Source organism: Sorex fumeus, unplaced genomic scaffold (genome assembly GCF_029834395.1).
Source record: "Sorex fumeus unplaced genomic scaffold, SorFum_2.1 ptg000098l, whole genome shotgun sequence".
NCBI classification, from domain to species: domain Eukaryota; kingdom Metazoa; phylum Chordata; class Mammalia; order Eulipotyphla; family Soricidae; genus Sorex; species Sorex fumeus.
The window spans coordinates 22,219,162-22,236,026 of record NW_026606155.1 but is presented as its reverse complement, the minus strand read 5'-3'; the positions used below and the strand labels follow the sequence as shown (position 1 = coordinate 22,236,026).

The 16,865-nt window shown below is 45.1% G+C and overlaps 1 protein-coding gene across 6 annotated transcripts in view; it reads left to right on the top strand.

The window, feature by feature from the left end:
• The first annotated feature begins 1,201 nt into the window (after positions 1-1,201).
• ZNF410 (zinc finger protein 410) overlaps positions 1,202-16,865 on the top strand; it is a 37,644-nt gene continuing 21,980 nt past the window's right edge. For 5 of the 6 annotated variants that reach the window (XR_008795062.1, XM_056133496.1, XM_056133494.1 and 2 more), the window contains exon 1: positions 16,665-16,685. The gene's annotated coding sequence lies outside the window, so the exon portion shown is untranslated. Of the gene's footprint in view, positions 1,277-16,664; positions 16,686-16,865 lie in introns of those variants that run through there. The other variant, XM_056133493.1, reaches the window with a different exon arrangement.

Genomic DNA, 16,865 nt, shown 5'->3' with positions numbered 1-16,865 from the left:
CATGTGCAAAGCAAGTGCCTGACTTGCTGTATTAACACTCTGGTCTGACAATGCTGTACTTTTGTTTGCAACATTAGTAGAAAATAACCTGCCATCCCGTTGACTTTAGAGGCCATTTCTTCTTGTTTCATGTATGTTTCATGTTCCATTTCTTATCCATACAGGGCTTCATCTCAGGTCTGTGTGTGACGACCTTCCAAGTTGGCCTCTCTATTTCCCACCTAGTACTTGAGCTGAGAAATCTTTACCTAAAAGTATCTCTTCAGAACCTGGAAAGATACTGTTACATACAGCATCATTCTCTTCTGAAAAGAGGTGCTCTTTTGTTTTCTAGATCAACGTGTTAAATTACCATTACAGTACCCAAACTAATCCTCCCTCCCCCCTAAGTCCTGAAGACTCCTCTTTAACCAGACAACTGCCTTTTTTTTTTTCCTTTTTGGGTCACACCCTTCAGTGCTCAGGAGTTACTCCTGGCTCTGCACTCAGGAATCACTCCTGGCGGTGCTCGGGGGACCATATAAGATGCTGGGAATCGAACCCGGTTCGGCGGCGTGCAAGGCAAACGCCCTGCCCGCTGTGCTATCACTCCAGCCCCTAGGCAAATGCCTTTAATTCCTGCCCTGCTACGTGCCCTGCGACAATCTTAGCCGAGTGCCTTCTGCATTCAAAACGAGTCATTTTACAAGGCCAACAAGTTATTCCATGTAGAGCCCGTGGACATCCAGCCAGGACATCCGAGAATGCTTGACATCCCACTATCGGGAACTTCATCTCCCCCCTTCCCCCCAAAAAACATGCGACGCGAGTCTCGTTCCTTACCCCATCCCATTATGCACCTAACTGATTTCTCCCTCGGGAGGGGGCTGTCAAAGCTTCTAGATGTCTTTCCGGAGAACTTGGCTACTAGTCCTTGAGCCATCGCCTCTACTTTAGCAAGCAGCACTGACCTCCGCCGACCTGAAAACCAGCCCAGGATGCCGCAGGAAGGCCGTGACGTCAGGGCTAGGACTCACGCCCCCCTGATTTTCGGCCTGGGCCGAGCGCCGAGCCCCGGAGGTCCCAGGGAGCAAGAACCGAAGCAGGAGGATGAGCGGCTCCCCGGGGGCGGCCCGCGACGCTCGGGGGGGGGGGGGGGGGGGGGTGGAGAGGGGCGGGGGCGGCCGCCAGACTTCCGGTCCCGCGCGCGCCGCTTCCGGCGGGAGCCGGAAGACGCCGTGTGTGGACGGAATTCGGGGCCGACGGTCGGAGACGCCGGGCTGCCGGGGACGCGAAGGTGGGTTAGCTGGGGTCGCCCCGGGCCACACCCACCAGCGGGCGGCCGGGGACCCTGATCGGGGCAGGGGGTAGGCACCGGCGGCCCGGGGGCTGGGGTCCAGGCCGCCCCCGGGGAGGACAGGGAGACCCCCCGCCCCCACCCCCGCGCTCTGGGCACCTCTCCAGGGGTTGGAGGGCCTGGGAGCGGCCGAGCTGACGCCCCGCGGGCCCTGGCCTGCGTGGACCTGGGCGGCTCGGGTTGCAGCCACTCGGCTCGGTTCCGGGGGCAGAGGGTCCGGAAGCCCACCGTCCGGACAAAGCCCGAGCCGGCGGGGGCCGCGGTCTCAGGCCGCTGCCCGCCGCGACACTGCGAGCCCAAGCCACCGCCCTCGCCGGTCCCTGCCGCCGCGTCCCGGCCGAGCCCCGGGCGGGAGAGCTGCGGGCTGCGCCTCCTGCCCCCCGCGGCTTTCCGCGCCGCCCGGCTGGGGGCTGCCCCCAGCTTCACCCCGACCTCGGAGCTTCCTGCTCAAGGAAAAGACTTCCCGTAGTTCGTTGGGAGTTTTAGCCCACTTGCTCCCCGAGGCTCCGAACAGCTAATTTAAATACCCTTTGAAAGCTCAGTCTTATTTCATTCGGGACTTAAGCGTTTGTGTACTTCTTTGCGCTGGCCTCGGCAGCAGTAGTAGCCTAGAGAGGAAAAGGAGTATATTTCAGTGGCAGGCAGGGGCGTTCGTTGTCAGTGAGAATTCTCTTTGGTGCTTTTGTGCTTTGTTTTCTTTAACCACATCCGAAGGGACGAGAGGGCTGCTATGGGGTTGGGGTGTGGAGGGGACACCACCATGTGGTGTTGGGGATCTAACGCTACAACCCTTTGAGCTGGCTCCTTTGGTGTTGCCCTGAAGGGGACAGAGGAAAATGAACTAAACTTGATGTTAGATTTTTTTTTTTTAAGTTTTACATCTATGCAGACTGACCAGCTTTTTCTCTCTGTTGATTAAGGAGTGTGCTAGTTTATTCAGCAAATATTTCTTAAATGCTTAGTTGGTACAAAGGAATGTGCTATATTAATAGCAGGAGGGCCAGTACATTCAAGGAACCACAGCAAGTGAGGAAAATAATGCAAGTAGACAACACCAGTTGCTGAACAGAGGAAGGACAGGTTTGTTGGTACTGGAAAGGAATAGAGACTTTTCTTGGAGCACGTGACATATAAATTGGGAGTTACAGATTAAGGAATTCCACCACATCAGAACTGGTGGTGGGTGTGCACTGCTGGTTTAAGAACTATGCCATGCAGACTTGCACTGAGATCGGTGTGTTCATTTATTTAGAATGGTCCAGGGTGCGCTAAAGTTTAAGGGTTTGTTAAAAACAAAAACAGCAGATGCTGTTACAGAGGACATAAAGTAGAATACTAGAAATTCTGTGTTTCGGGATTTAACTCTTCTGAGGCATTGAGTAAGAAAAGTGACATAAGCCTTTCCGTTTTGGAAAGATTAACTCTTGTGGCTGTGGAAACAATAGATTGGGAAAGGGAATTTCAAGGGCAGCATGACCAGTTGGAAGCATATTTTAGTAGTGAGAAAGTATTGAAAGACCTAAATAAGGCGATCCAGATGGAATTAGAACCAGTGGTGTTTAAGTATGGAGGATGAAAGAGATAGTTAATAGACCTTGAATTTGCAAGTGAGTGGGAGGAAGATGAGGCAATAATTGAAGTGGATAGTATAGGAAGAACAGGTTTGGTGGGGGTATGATAATTTGGATTTTGATCATTGTTAGGTTTGAGGTGTTGAATATCCATGTGAAGATATACACAGCAATCATTAAGAAATGAAAATTCGGTGCTCCGAAGAAAAGTCAGGAATAGAGTCAAGTATTCTGATGTTTAGCTGAGGACTCAAGGGGCTAGAGGGCTTGCTTTGAATGCGGGAGGACCCTGATTAGACTATGTGGCCCAGCACCACATAGTCTTCTGAATATCACCAGGGATAGCCCCCAACACCACAGATTATTTGTAGTATCATTTATGATACCAATATTTGTTCAGTACCTACTAGGTACTTATAAGAAAGTTTATGTGGAAATCCTTTGAGCTCATAACTCTATAGTACTCGGGACTTATTCCTGACTGTACTTGGGGATCACTTCTGACGGGGCTCAGGGGACTCTGTGTGGTGCTGGGAATGAAATCTGTGTTGGGCAAGTGCAAGGCAAGCTCCTCACCGAACTTAGTATCTCTCCGTCCCCTGGAAATGACTCTTGGAGACTTAAATTCCTTATGAATCACAGTACTTTGCCAGGCCCTGTGCTAGGTGAGATGCAGTGGGGAACAGGACAAGCCAGTTACTATTTTGCTTATAGAATTTAAGAGGCAACCAGTCAATAAATGAATATATAAAGACAAGAAAAATGAGAAATTATGATAGGAGCTATAGTAAAGAGAGTAAAGACAGAAAATAATGGTGGAAGAAAGGTGGAAAGTCTTGGATAAGGCAGTCAGGAAAACTTTCCTAAGTGAGTGTAGTTGAAATGAATCCTAGAAAATGAAAAAGAGTGATGGGAGAGACTAGGAAGTGAAAGCTTTCTAAATAGAAGAAATGACATGTGCTAATCCCAAACACAGAGAAGAACTTAAAGTGTTCAAGGAATATGTAGTAGATTCAGCTAGTTAACAAGATTCCAGAGTGGGGAGAAGTAGCAATGGGTCATATGAGGTTCTACTAGCCAGGATAGGAGTTGGGATTGGTAATATAACAGGGCTCATGTTTCTTTCAGCCTGGAGTGATAGCACAGCGGTAGGGCGTTTGCCTTGCGCACAGCCGACCCGGCCGAGCCGGGTTCGATTCCTCTGCCCCTCTCGGAGAGCCCGGCAAGCTACCGAGAGTATCTCGCTCACACGGCAAAGTCTGGCAAGCTACCTGTGATGTATTCGATATGCCAAACACAGTAACAAGAAGTCTCACGATGGAGACATTACTGGGCCCACTCAAGCAAATTGATGAACAACGGGAGGACCGTGACCGTGACATGTTTCTTTTGTATTATGCCGCAGTGAGGGGCACATACTCCTGGTGGTGCTTGCTTGTCAGGACCATGCAATGCCTGGTATTGATCCAGGTCTCCAGCATGCAAAACATGCACACTAGCTCTTTGAGCTATCTCCTCCCACCAGATGACATTTGCTGCTATGAAAGGGATAAAGTGGAGGGAGATAAGGAAAAATACAGACCAGTTAGGCAGTAACAGTTCTGCAGCAGTGTTTCTCAACAGGCTGGGGGTGAGTAGGAGGCAAATGGAAGAAAATCCAGGACTATCCGTATTCCAAGAGGACCACAGGTGAAAATTATGTCAATGGGGACCACTGCACAAGAGGAGGGGGTAAGCCGTTTTGACTAGGGTGGGAGTTGGTGGGGAGAGGGGTGCCCCACAGTGGAGAAAAGGTTGAGAAACTCAGTTGTAGAGCACTTGCAATCCCTTTTGACCAAGAAATGTGGCACAGGTGAGCCTTGCCAGAAATGCCTTGTCTTCAAGGATAGAGTCATTATATGGTTGATTTAACTTTTGGTCAGTGCATCACCTTTTAGTGATGCCAATTTTTTCTTGACCCTCAAATTTCATATGTGACAAGTGGCTGTTCAGAAAGGTGGTCTGCTGAGGGAGGGTGGTAGCAGAATTAGATGGATGTGCCATTTCTTTTGGAGGTAGAATGAATAGGACTTGAGCTGTTGGGAAATGGAGCAAAGGAAAGAAAGTAACAAAATGACTTAGAGGCGGTATCTAGCTCAGTGGTAGAATGCACACACTGCATGGAGGCCTTGGATGGCCCTTATCAAAAAAGAGCTCATCTCTTACAAAACAAAATAAAAAATGACTCCTAAAGGAGGTGAATGAGGGTCTTTCTTGATATATTGATGTGAGGGGAAATAGAATTGGGAGGTAATAAGTTATGATATCATGTTAAAATGTTTGGTAGATTTCATGTTAGCAAGTGTATACGCACAACCACACTTAGAAGGAACATGTAGGTTCTACGAAAAGCTTTTGGAGCCATTCCAGACGTTTTAAACATGAGGGTCTGACTATATGAACCTGTGTAGAAGAGTATAGAGGCTATGGAAAGAGACTGGCCCAATGGCTAATGAGGTGGGAGTGAACTAAGGAACCTGTTTCTTGGGAGCAGAGTGAAGAGCCTGAGGAAAGAGGCAGTGCTTCTGAGTGATCATATCCATTATGACATTTTGGTAGCTGGTGACTAATTTACTTCGGTGAGGGGGGGGCGGGGAGAGGAATTTCTAACAAGGATTCAGGCTGCTCACAGGATGTAAGGGAATGCTGAAGGCACCGACTTCATGAAGGTCTGGAGAGATCAGAGCAGCCCATATGTTGGCTGCTAACTCATAACTGGAGTGCAGAGGATGATGTAGGAGCAGTTTCCTCCAACATTGTCTGGTGTAGAAAGAATACCTAAACTACAGAATATACCCAGTGAGAGGAGGGACAAACGCCCAGACAAAATGTGGATCCTGTCTCTCAAAACAGAAGACTTGAATCGGGGGCCCTTAGAGAACAAAAGTGAGATAAGGACAGCAAAATGTTCATTGGATTTGGAAGCATGAAGATTACTGGTAACTTTTACAAAGAGAGGTTTTGCCAAAGTGCTGGGGAGGGACAGTGATGAGAGATGATTTTGTTTTGGGGTCCATATCTGCCAGTGCTCAGGGCTTACTTTTCCTGCCTCTGTACTCTGGGATCACTCCTGGCAGGGCCATGAAACCATATGAGATGCCGGGGTGTGTAAAGACTTAATTTAGGAGCTGGAGTGATAGCACAGCAAGGTAGGGCGTTTGCCTTGCATGCGGCCGACCTGGATCTGATTCCCAGCATTCCATGTGGTCCCCTGAGCACCACCAGGAATAATTCCTGAGTGCATGAGCCAGGTAATAACTAACCTCTGAGCATCGCTGGGTATAACCCAAAAAGTGGGGGGGGGGGAAAAAGAGTTTATTACTTTCTCCAGCCCCAAATTTGGTTTTGGGTGATTGCCAAGAAATGGGGCGGGATGGTGTGGTGGTGGGGGTTGGTGGTGATTAGAATAAAAACCAGGATTGTGGGATTGGAGCGCCCTAGATGAGGAAATGCCCAGGTTGAACTCATGGTTTCTAAAATTCATATAGGCTTCACTTACAATTCTGTATTTCAAATTTTATCAGGATTCATCTATCACTTCATTACACTTTGGTCAACCCTATTGCTACTAGTATGGTGTTAAAAGTTAGGTTTTCAGGTTTTGTTATTTTCTCTCTCTTTGTTATTGATGATATCGAGATGACCAGGGCTTGCACGTAGGCCTAAGTGTGGTGCTTGCAGGGCTCATGAAACTGCAGTCCTTGCACAGATGCTCGTGGTGCTCACATGGAGGGGTGCTGCAGTGCTCACACATTCACATGCCAGAGGTTGCATTTCCTGTTTGGGGCACTCTTACAGCTTTTTTTTTTTTTTGAGTTTGGGGACCCTGTCTAGCTATGTACAGGTGCTATTCCTGCGTGTGCACAGGATCACCCCTGGCAGTGCTTAGGGGACACATGCAGTGATAGGAATCTAGCTGGGGTAGGCCTCATGTTGGGCAAATACCTTTATATTTTGTTCTGTCTCTGGCCGCCCTCTTTCAACTTTTAGGTCATGCTTGCTAGAGGTCTTGCTGCTTACATGACTGCAGTGCCTCCGTTCTTTCCTTCCTTTCCTTCATTTCTCCCTCTGCCCCATTCCCCTTCTTTCAATATTGTGGGGGTCCAACTTGGTTTTTCCAGGTAGAGGAGTGGAGCATTAAATGCAGGATGTAACTCAGACTCAGGGCCTTTAACATACAGGTCCTGTGCTCTACTACTTGAACTGTACCTGCCACCCCAACTTTTTTGTTGTTGTTATAATTTACAGGAGTATTAATGTTAACATTTTTCACTATTGAAGCATTACTCTTTGGCTTTTTTTTTTTTCTTTTTAGGTCACACCTGCAATGCACAGGGGTTACTCCTGGCTCATGTACTCAGGAATTACTTCTGGCGGTGCTCGGGGGACCATATGGGATGCTGGGAATCGAACCCGGGTCAGCCACATGCAAGGCAAACACCCTACCCGCTGTGCTATTGCTCCAGCCCCTCTTTGGCTCTATATTTAAGGTCAGCCACAGCTCGCTTGAGAAGCTGTAGATCAGCATTCCGTTGGAGAGCCTGGTGTCGTTTTTCCACTCTGGGCGTCTTCTATCCTCCTTTTCCCCCCTCTGGCTCCTTCCATTCTCCTTCCTGCAGTGTTTCAAGGAAAAGGCACTTCTGCTCTCCCAGCTAAGAGCAGTCCTGATACTAGTGGCTTTTTAGTCTGCTAGGGTAGAGAGCCTGTGTTTCAAAGGGGGTTAACGATACTGAGGAGGAAAAGCCCCAGTTAGTGTTTCCTTGGGGGATACACACCTTTCTTTGTACAATGGAAAGGTGTGTATCTTTTATAACTGCTAGTTTGTATCAGCTCACACATTCCTGTTTTTATTTGTTGACCTACTTTGGATTGTTTTCTTTCCTTCCTATTATTTACCCGTTAGTCTGCACTGATGTTATCTCTACTGTGGGGAAATGGTGTCACCACTGATTTCTGGCACGGGACCTGTACTGGTTAATCAAAAAGATTACTGATTAGGAAGAGGCCAGCAAGGAAAAATACTATTTCCTTCTCTAGACTTCATAGGGAGTGCTTGAGAATAGATAGGATTCAATAATCTCAATTTTACCAAGACTCCAAGACTCCTATCAATGGTGATTGCTGATTGTACTATATATATTTGCAATTGCCTTGTGTCTTTGACTTTTATTTTGTGACTGATGATTCTATGTTCAAGATAAGATATCTAGATATTTAAGATACTTCAATATTTAAGCATTTTTGCAGTCTGCAGACATAAGCAGTTAGTAGTTTGTGAGACCAGCTTAGCAGTTCTTATTTTATTCATTTTTGGTTACTTGGGCTGCACCCAGTGATGCTCAGGGGCTAGTCCTGGCTCTCTGGGCGTAGGAGTGATCCCTGACAGTACTCGGGAGACCATATATGGTAGAAGGGATTTGAACTAGTGTTGGTGGAATAGAAGGCAAGTGCTTTATTTAACCCCTTATTTTATTTTTATTTATTTTAATCTTTGGTTTGGGGACTCCACCTGGTGGTACTGGGTGTCACTATTCCTTGTTTGGTGCTGGGGACTGGGGAGGTCATTCCTGATAGGGATTGGGATAATGTTGTATGGGGATTGAACCAGGCCATCACCTTGTGGGGAATGTGCTCCAGCCTGGCGGACTCTTAGGCCCCACAGTTCTTTTTTTTGTTTGTTTGTTTCTTTGGAACCAGGGCTGGAGCAATAGCACAGTGGTAGGGCATTTGCCTTGCGTGCAGCCAGCCCAGCTGAGCCGGGTTCAATTCCTCCACCTCTCTTGGAGAGCCCGGCAAGCTGCCGAGAGTATCTTGTCCGCACGGCAAAGCCTGTCAAGCTACCGTGACATATTCAATATGCCAAACACAGTAACAACAGGTCTCAAAATGGAGACGTTACTGGGCCTGGTCGAGCAAATCTTTGGAACCATCTGTATCACGGGGGATCAAATTAGGGCCAGCTGCATGCAAAGTGGCAAAAGTGCCTTAGCTGCTGTACTGTCTCTCCACAGCTTAGTTTTCCAAGCTGCCAGAGAACCAGAGAAATAGCACAGGGAGCTTGAGCACATGCTATGCATTCAGGATGCTGGTGTTGGAGCAATAGTACAGCAGGTAGGGTGTTTGCCTTGCATGTGGCCGACCCAGGTTCGATTCCTAGCATCCCATATGGTCCCCTGAGCACCGCCGGGGTTATTTCTGAGTGTGCAGCAAGGAGTAACCCTCATGTATTGCTAGGTGTGACCCCAAAAGAAAAAAATTGTATTCAGGAGGTCCCTGAACAACTAGGAACAAGCTCAGAGTAGCTCTGCCATCATAGTCCCAGAACAACATCGTCAGCAACAACACCTGTCCCAGAGTATGAGATTCCTATAGGTTACTACTACTGGTACTTGTGCATCTCTTTGTTTTTTCTTCCTTTGGGTTATGATGTGAAAGGTGGGGAGCAGTCAAAAGAGTTTAAAAACCATTGCTTTCTATAGAAAGTTTGACTCAGTAAAAGACTTATTAACCTTTTATAATAGCACTGTAGCACTGTCCTCCCGTTGTTCATCGATTTCCTCGAGCGGGCACCAGTAATGTCTCCATTGTGCGACTTGTTACTGTGTTTGGCATATCGAATACGTCATGGTTAGCTTGCCAGGCTTTGCTGTGTGGGCGCTCTCGGTAGTTTGCCAGGATCTCCAAGAGGGGCGGAGGAATCGAACCGGGGTTGGCCCGGGTTGACTGTGTGCAAGGCAAGCACCCTACCTGCTGTGCTATTGCTCCAGCCCACCTTTTATAATATACTAAGCATTTGACAGTTTTATCTTTTTTTACACACTTGTGCAGAATTTTATTTCTTAAATTTTAAGAATTATTTTTATTAAATGGTGTAAAAAATCCTAGGGGGATCTGTGCTTCAGATGACAAGAACATGAGTAACTTGCCAAGGTTTAAACCAGGTTAGAGCCAGAATTTAGATTCCTGCTTTAGAGACCTTCAATTTTCTTTGTATTTTTGTTTGGGGGTTCACACCTGGCAGTGCTCAGGATTTAATCAGGAATTACTCCTGGCAGGGCTTGGGGTGCTGGGGATTGAATCTAGGTTTGCTGCATAGAAGGCTCCAGCCCTGAGACCTTGAATTTTCTTGTAAGAATTTTCTCAGGTACTGGTAAGTACCAGGAGGTTCACTCCATGGCTTGGAGGCCAGCCGCACAAGCTAGGGGAAAAGGCAGCTCAGATAGAGAAGGGAGCACCAAAGAAGGGGTGTTGGGAGGATCCTCCCGGGATGGGAAATGCATGCTGAAAGTAGACTATAGACCGAAAATGATTGCCACTCAGTGCAAACCACAGCACTCAAAAGGAGAGAGAGAACAAAAGGGAATGCCCTGCCACAGAGGCAGGGTGGGATGGGAAGGCTAGGGGGTGGGAGGGATACTGGGATCAGTGGTGGTGGAAAATGGGCACTGGTGGAGGGATGAAACCCAAGCACAAAAAGTTGTAAGTCTACAACTGTACCTCATGGTGTTTCACTAATAAAAATTTTTTTAAAAAAAAGATTTTCTCAGGTACTTTATTTAACTTGTTCAGTTACTTGGTAATAGTGCATAACATATTCGGTATTTTGGTTCTTTAGTATTTATTTGGTTAACAATAGAAGAGCTGTTCTCAGCATGGTCCTGATCATGGAGATTTGTTATTCTAATCTATTTTGCTTTTTTCTCTCACTGCTATTCCCCAGGACTTTTCTGGGTTCTTTGTGTTCTTTGCTTTGGTTCATTGCAAATTTCTGTTGACTGTGCTCTCCCCACCAGCCACCTCCCCTTGGTTTTTGAGCCACACCCGCTGTGCTCAGGGCTTGCTCAATGCTCTGCTTGGGGCTTAATCCTGGCTCTGCAATCAGAAATCAGATTCCTGGCAGTGCTGGGAAACTATATGTGGTGCCACAGATTGAATCTGGATCAGTTGCATGCAAGACAAGTTCTTGACCTGCTGTAACATTTCTCTGGCCTCTCCCTATATATATTTTTTAACCTCAAAGCTGACCGAGTAAACAATCATAATAGCAGAAACAGGAACAGTTAGATGGTTTCTAAAAATAGGACATATTCTGGACCAAGATTGCTTGTCTTTAGGATTTGGGTGGGTGTACACATTTAGCAGTCTTGTTTTTTTTTGGGGGGGGGAGGATCATACCCGGCAATGCACAGGGATTACTCCTGGCTCATACACTCAGGAATTACTCCTGGTGGTCCTTGGGGGACCATAGGAGATGCTGGGAATTGAACCTGGGTCAGCCGCATGCAAGGCAAATGCCCTATCCACTGTGCTTTGCTCCAGCCCCCACATTTAGCAGTATTGGGGGATTACTCCTGGCTCTGTGCTCAGGGATCACTCCTGGGGATGTTCAGGGAACTGTATACAGTGCTGGGGATCTAACTGGGGTCAACTGTTTCCAAGACAAGTGCCTTCATACCTGTACTATGCCCAAAATTGCTTTTTTTAAGCAGTTAAATATGTCTTAATGACCTTTTAGAACCCATGCACACAGAATTATTTAGTTGTTGCAAAGGGTAGAGGGAAAAGAGAATCTGAACATTATTATTTAATAGTGTTTTATTGCAAATGCCTTATTTTGAGCCATGTTCTTTTCTTTGTTATTGTTTTATTTGTTTTGGGGCCACATCCAGTGATGCTGAGAGCTTACTCCTGGTCCTGTACCACTCCTGGTGAGCTCAGGGGACCATATGAATTCTGGGTTTGAAACCTAGTTGGCCTCGTGCAAGGCAAGTGTCCTACCTTCTGTACTTTCTCTCTGGCCCCCAAGCCAGATTCTTTATGATTTGTGGGAAATGTAATTTAGATCTGACCTTGGTTACTGATTGTTAAATGTCATTATCTAATTTTTTTATATGAAATGACCATAAACTAAAGATAGAGAATAAAAATAGGGCCCTAGAGATAGTTCAGCGGGTAGGGCATGTGCCTTGCAAGCAGTTGACCTGGTTCGATCCCTGTCATCCCACATGGTCCCCATAGCCCACCAGGAGTGATTCCTGAGTGCAGAGCAAGGAGCTTCACCAAGTGTGGTCCCCACAAAAAGAAAAGAAAAAAAAAAGTTTGGGTATTCTCAAAGTTGCCGTATGCATTATATCTCTAATCTCTTCTTTAATTAATAGGATACGAAATCCTGGAAATTTCAGCAACCATAATTGTCTTGAAAATAGCTTTTCTTTGAGTAAGAACAGTATCTTTCACTCTGGTGTCATGTAAATTGCATTTAAAGGGAAAACATTGCATTGACTACCTCGCATCCCTTAATACTGGCAAATTATTTTAATTATAATTATATAATAAAACAAATATGTTTAAACTATGTCCCTATAGTTCTAAATATTAAAGCAAAACAAACTTAACTGGGAATTCATTAACATCATGCTCAATAAACATAAACATTTGTATATAAAAATTTAAAACATATATCCTGAGCCAATTCTGTGTTTCTCCCCACCCCCCACTTCCATATGTTGTTGTGTCAGCTGGTATCTCACACACTTGGTTGTGGTGTTTGCTCAGTATGGAGTTGCATGCACAATTGGTTCCAGTGCTTGCACACTCAGCCAAGGTGCTTGCTTGCTTTTAGTACCTGCATTCTCTAGAATCACACTCAAATCATCTTCACATATTAGACAGTGCTCCAGAGGTCATTATGGTCCTCTTTATTGTGGCACCCCATGTTCCAATTAGTAGAGCTGCCAGACAGTGCTTGGTGCACATGGGCAGTACCAGGAATTGAGCTCATGGCCTCACACTTGCAAGACAGGCTCTTTGAAACAAGCTACAAGATTGTTTCATTTAATATGTTTTGATGGCTGTAGAGAACTATGCACACAATAAACTTAGGTTATCCTGTTTGTGTCAGTTGTCATAAATTTATATCTATGAGCAAGCATACAGATGTAGACAATACCATAAAGCTAGAAAATTCAAATTACTGTTTGTATTACATGGTAGAGATATTGTTTTGCTGGCATGCAATAACATTCAATAGTGGAAAGGTTTAGCCTTGGATTTGTTATCATATTTCATCGACTTATGAATTTTAACTTTAGTAGCACTAATGCCGAGCCTATCATACAGAGTAGTATTTATAGTGTCAAGGTATTATGAAACAGTTTATGAGATTCAGATCTCATTTAACCAAAATGATGAGAAATCTTTGTCAGTTTTAATGTGGTATTTGATAATTTTGTAGACTTGAAGCTATCTTGTTCATAGGAAGATAAGATTTGCATTGCAGGCAAAAAAAATTAACAGAATGAGGACTGTGTCAATCAAAGATCTAATAATAGATATATATTTGAATATATCAAGAACTCTTAAAACTTAGCAAGATAAAGGAACTCAATTTTAAAATGACCCAATGCTTAAAAAAAGCATTTCTCAAAAGAAAAAAGATGTGCTACTAGTGAAGGGATGGGTGTTGGAACATGATACGACTAAAACTCAATCATGAACAACTTTCTGACTGTGTATCTCACTGTGATTCAATAAAGAAAAAGAAAAAAAAGGATGTGCAGATGGGGGCCAGAGCAGCAGGTAGGACCCTTGCCTTGTGTGCCGCTAACCCGGGTTCCATCCCCAGCATTTCATATCTTAGTGAGTGCAGAGGCAGGAGTAAGCCCTGAACATTGCTGTGTGTGCCCCCGCCCGCCTGCCCCCCATAACAAATGAACAGCAAGATGTACAAATAGCCAATAAGCATATGAAAAGATTTTCAAAATCATTAGCCATCAGATAGTGAAGCTCAAAACCATGAATTGTTTGTTCACATTACAGGATAGTTAAAATGAAAAAAGGTACCTACTCCTAACAGTTGGTAAGGATATAGAGAAATTGGGTCCCTCACACCACAGACTGACTATAAAATGGAACTGTCATGGTTTGGGCATAGAGCATTTGGCCTGCATGTGTGCGGCTGTATTCCTGGCTTTGGACAAAAACCTTTTAAAGTTTTCTGTACACACACACACATACACACACACACACATACACACACACGTATAATACGTAATAAAAATAATGGCACAGTCACCAGAATCACTCTGACAATTCCTCAACAAGGTTAACATGCGACCTAGTAAGTCTGTCCCTAGATATATATCCCAGAGGATGAAAACCCAAGTGCACACAGAAACTTGTCCATGAATGTGCAATCTTTGGAGCATTGCAGTCAAATATTTACCTCAACTAAAGTGTGCAGTATCAGAAAAGCACCACAACCAAAAGTTTGTACATACTGCAAACTAAGTATACACAATCCCCCAATTACCACAGAAAAAACAAAAGGAAGGAAGCATTGAGGGTAGGGTGAGAAGAGTAAACAAAACCAGATCTTGTCCCTAAGTGCTCATAGCAGCAGCATTCAGAATAATTCAATTGTGGAAACAGTGAATTATGTGCAGATAAATGTCTGTTAGAATATTATTGGCAGTTAATCACAGACAAATGCTATAACAGAGATGAACCTAGAAACAGTAGGCTCGGTGAAAGCAGCCATGCACAAAAGATCACATTTAATATGCCCCTTTATCTGAAATGTCTAGAATGGGCAGATCTGTACACAGAAAGTAGATAGTGGTTGCTAATATGGAGAGGGATTGGGAGGAAGCTAGTGACTGCTGTGGGTGCAGGGTTTCCTTTTAGAGGTGATGGAAATGTAGAATGAATTATGCTGGAGCCAGGGTGATAGTACAGTTGGGTAAGGTGTTTGTTTTGCACACAGTTTACCCAGATCCACAGCTTACTCCCTAGCACCACAAATGATCCCCTGAGCCCCTCCAGGAGTGATCCCTTAGCACAGAGCCAGGGTTAAGCCCTGAATACCACTGGGTATGGTCCACCCCTGCCACTGAATTATGCTGTTGTTCTACAACTCTGACTATACCAAAAATAGTTTAGTTCTGCTTTTTAATGAGTCAGTTGTATGGTATGTGAATATATCTCAGTGAACCTATTGTTTAGAAATTCCTTGCATTGCTGTTTTTTTAATCTGTGAAATCAATCACCACAATTCATAATACAGATTTAATTGCATATTTGCAGTCACAATGTCACATCTAGCTAATGTCAAAGTAAGTTGCTGTTAAAGTATGATACACAGAGTGTATACTTGATGTGCAAAATTATCTTTTAAGGAAAAGCATGGTAATAAAGTGACCATGGACTAGAAAGTGGGCGGGCAGCTGTTGAAGACAGGGACTCACACATGCAAGTGCTCTCTGCTATTGACTACACCATCCTGTCCCTCATGGACGACCTGTTAAACTAAGAAAGATGGCTTCTCCATGCCTTCAGTTACGAGAGCTTTGAAATCTTGTCAAACATATATACCTAACTTTTTTGTTCAGTACACATAATTCATTTACCTCATATTTAAATTTTTTCATTACGTAGGGATAACAAACCTATCCCTGGATAAATGACAGCTAATTGTTGTCTGGGTCTTGGAGTTTTTATATCCTGGAATCTTTTAGAGTTGGAGAAACCTTCAAGTTAATCTAAACAAACACTTGTTTTTTCCTTTGCTTTTTGGGTCACACCTGGCGCTGCTCAGGCTTACTCCTGGTTCTGTACTCAGGAATCACTCCTGACTGCTTGTGGGACCATATGGAATGTTGGGGATCAAACCTGGGTTGGTCATATGCAAAGCAAATGCCCTACCCACTGTACTATCGCTCTGGTCCAAATACTTCATTTCCTGACTTACTGAGATGAGTTAAAAAAGACAAACAAACAGTTTCCTAAGTATTATCAATGCTGTAAGTATTCAAGGAAGAGCTCCGATATTCTTAACTTTTTGTTTTGATTTTAGACCATACCCAGTGATGCTCAGAGCTTACTCCTGGCTCTCCTCTTGGGAATTGCTCCTGGTGGGATGCGGGGATCAAACCTGGGTCAGCCACATGCAAGGCAAGCACACTACCCACTGTACTATCTCTCTGGCTCCATCTTAAATTTTTTTTTTTAACTTTTTGAATTGGGCTGGAATGATAGCACAGCGGGTAAGGCGTTTGTTTGCCTTGCACATGGTTGACCCTGGTTCAATTGCTCCATCCCTCTCGGAGAGCCTGGCAAGCTACCGAGAGTATCTTGCCCATACGGCAGAGCCTAGCAAGCTCCCTGTGGCATATTCGATATGCCAAAAACAGTAACAAGTCTCACAATGGAGACGTTACTGGTGCTCACTTGAGCAAATCGATGAACAGCAGGAGGACAGTGCTACAGATAGTGCAGTGCTACTGAGATGAAAAAGTTAAAAAAAGAAAAAAATTTAAATCTTTTCAATTTATTTAGTAGTATAATGCTAAACCCCAGAGGTACTCAGGGGCTCTGTACTTAGGGTTCAGCATCATGCTTGGGGTTTACTCCTGCTTGTGCTGGGAACCATGAGGTGCTAGGGATCACATCTGGCCTCTTGCATGCAAAGCAGACATTCAGCCGTTGAGCTGTCTTTCCAGCGTCTGGAGTTCCAATATTTGTCTACCACTATAGTCCGTTGTACCCTTTCAGCCCACACCTGCCTATCTTGGTAACACAGTTCCGTCATCTAAGTGTTGGTTTCATTGGACATTACGCATTTCCTTACATCTTTTCTTTCTGTATCATGGGGAAGAGCTTCTGGTATTTTTCCTTCCTCTGCCTCAGTTTGCTTATCGAGATCCCCTTTTTGGGGGGCCTTGCCTGAAAGAGTACAGCTGGTAAGGTACTTGCTTTGCACACAGCTGATCCTTGTTTGATCCCCGGCATCCTGTCTGGTCCCTGGAGCACTGTCAGGATGAGAGCAGAGCCAGAAGTAACCCTGAGCATCTCCATTTGTGTCCCAAAGAACTAGAGGGAAAAAAAAGAACAAACCAAACCAAAAATTCCCTCTCCTCTGC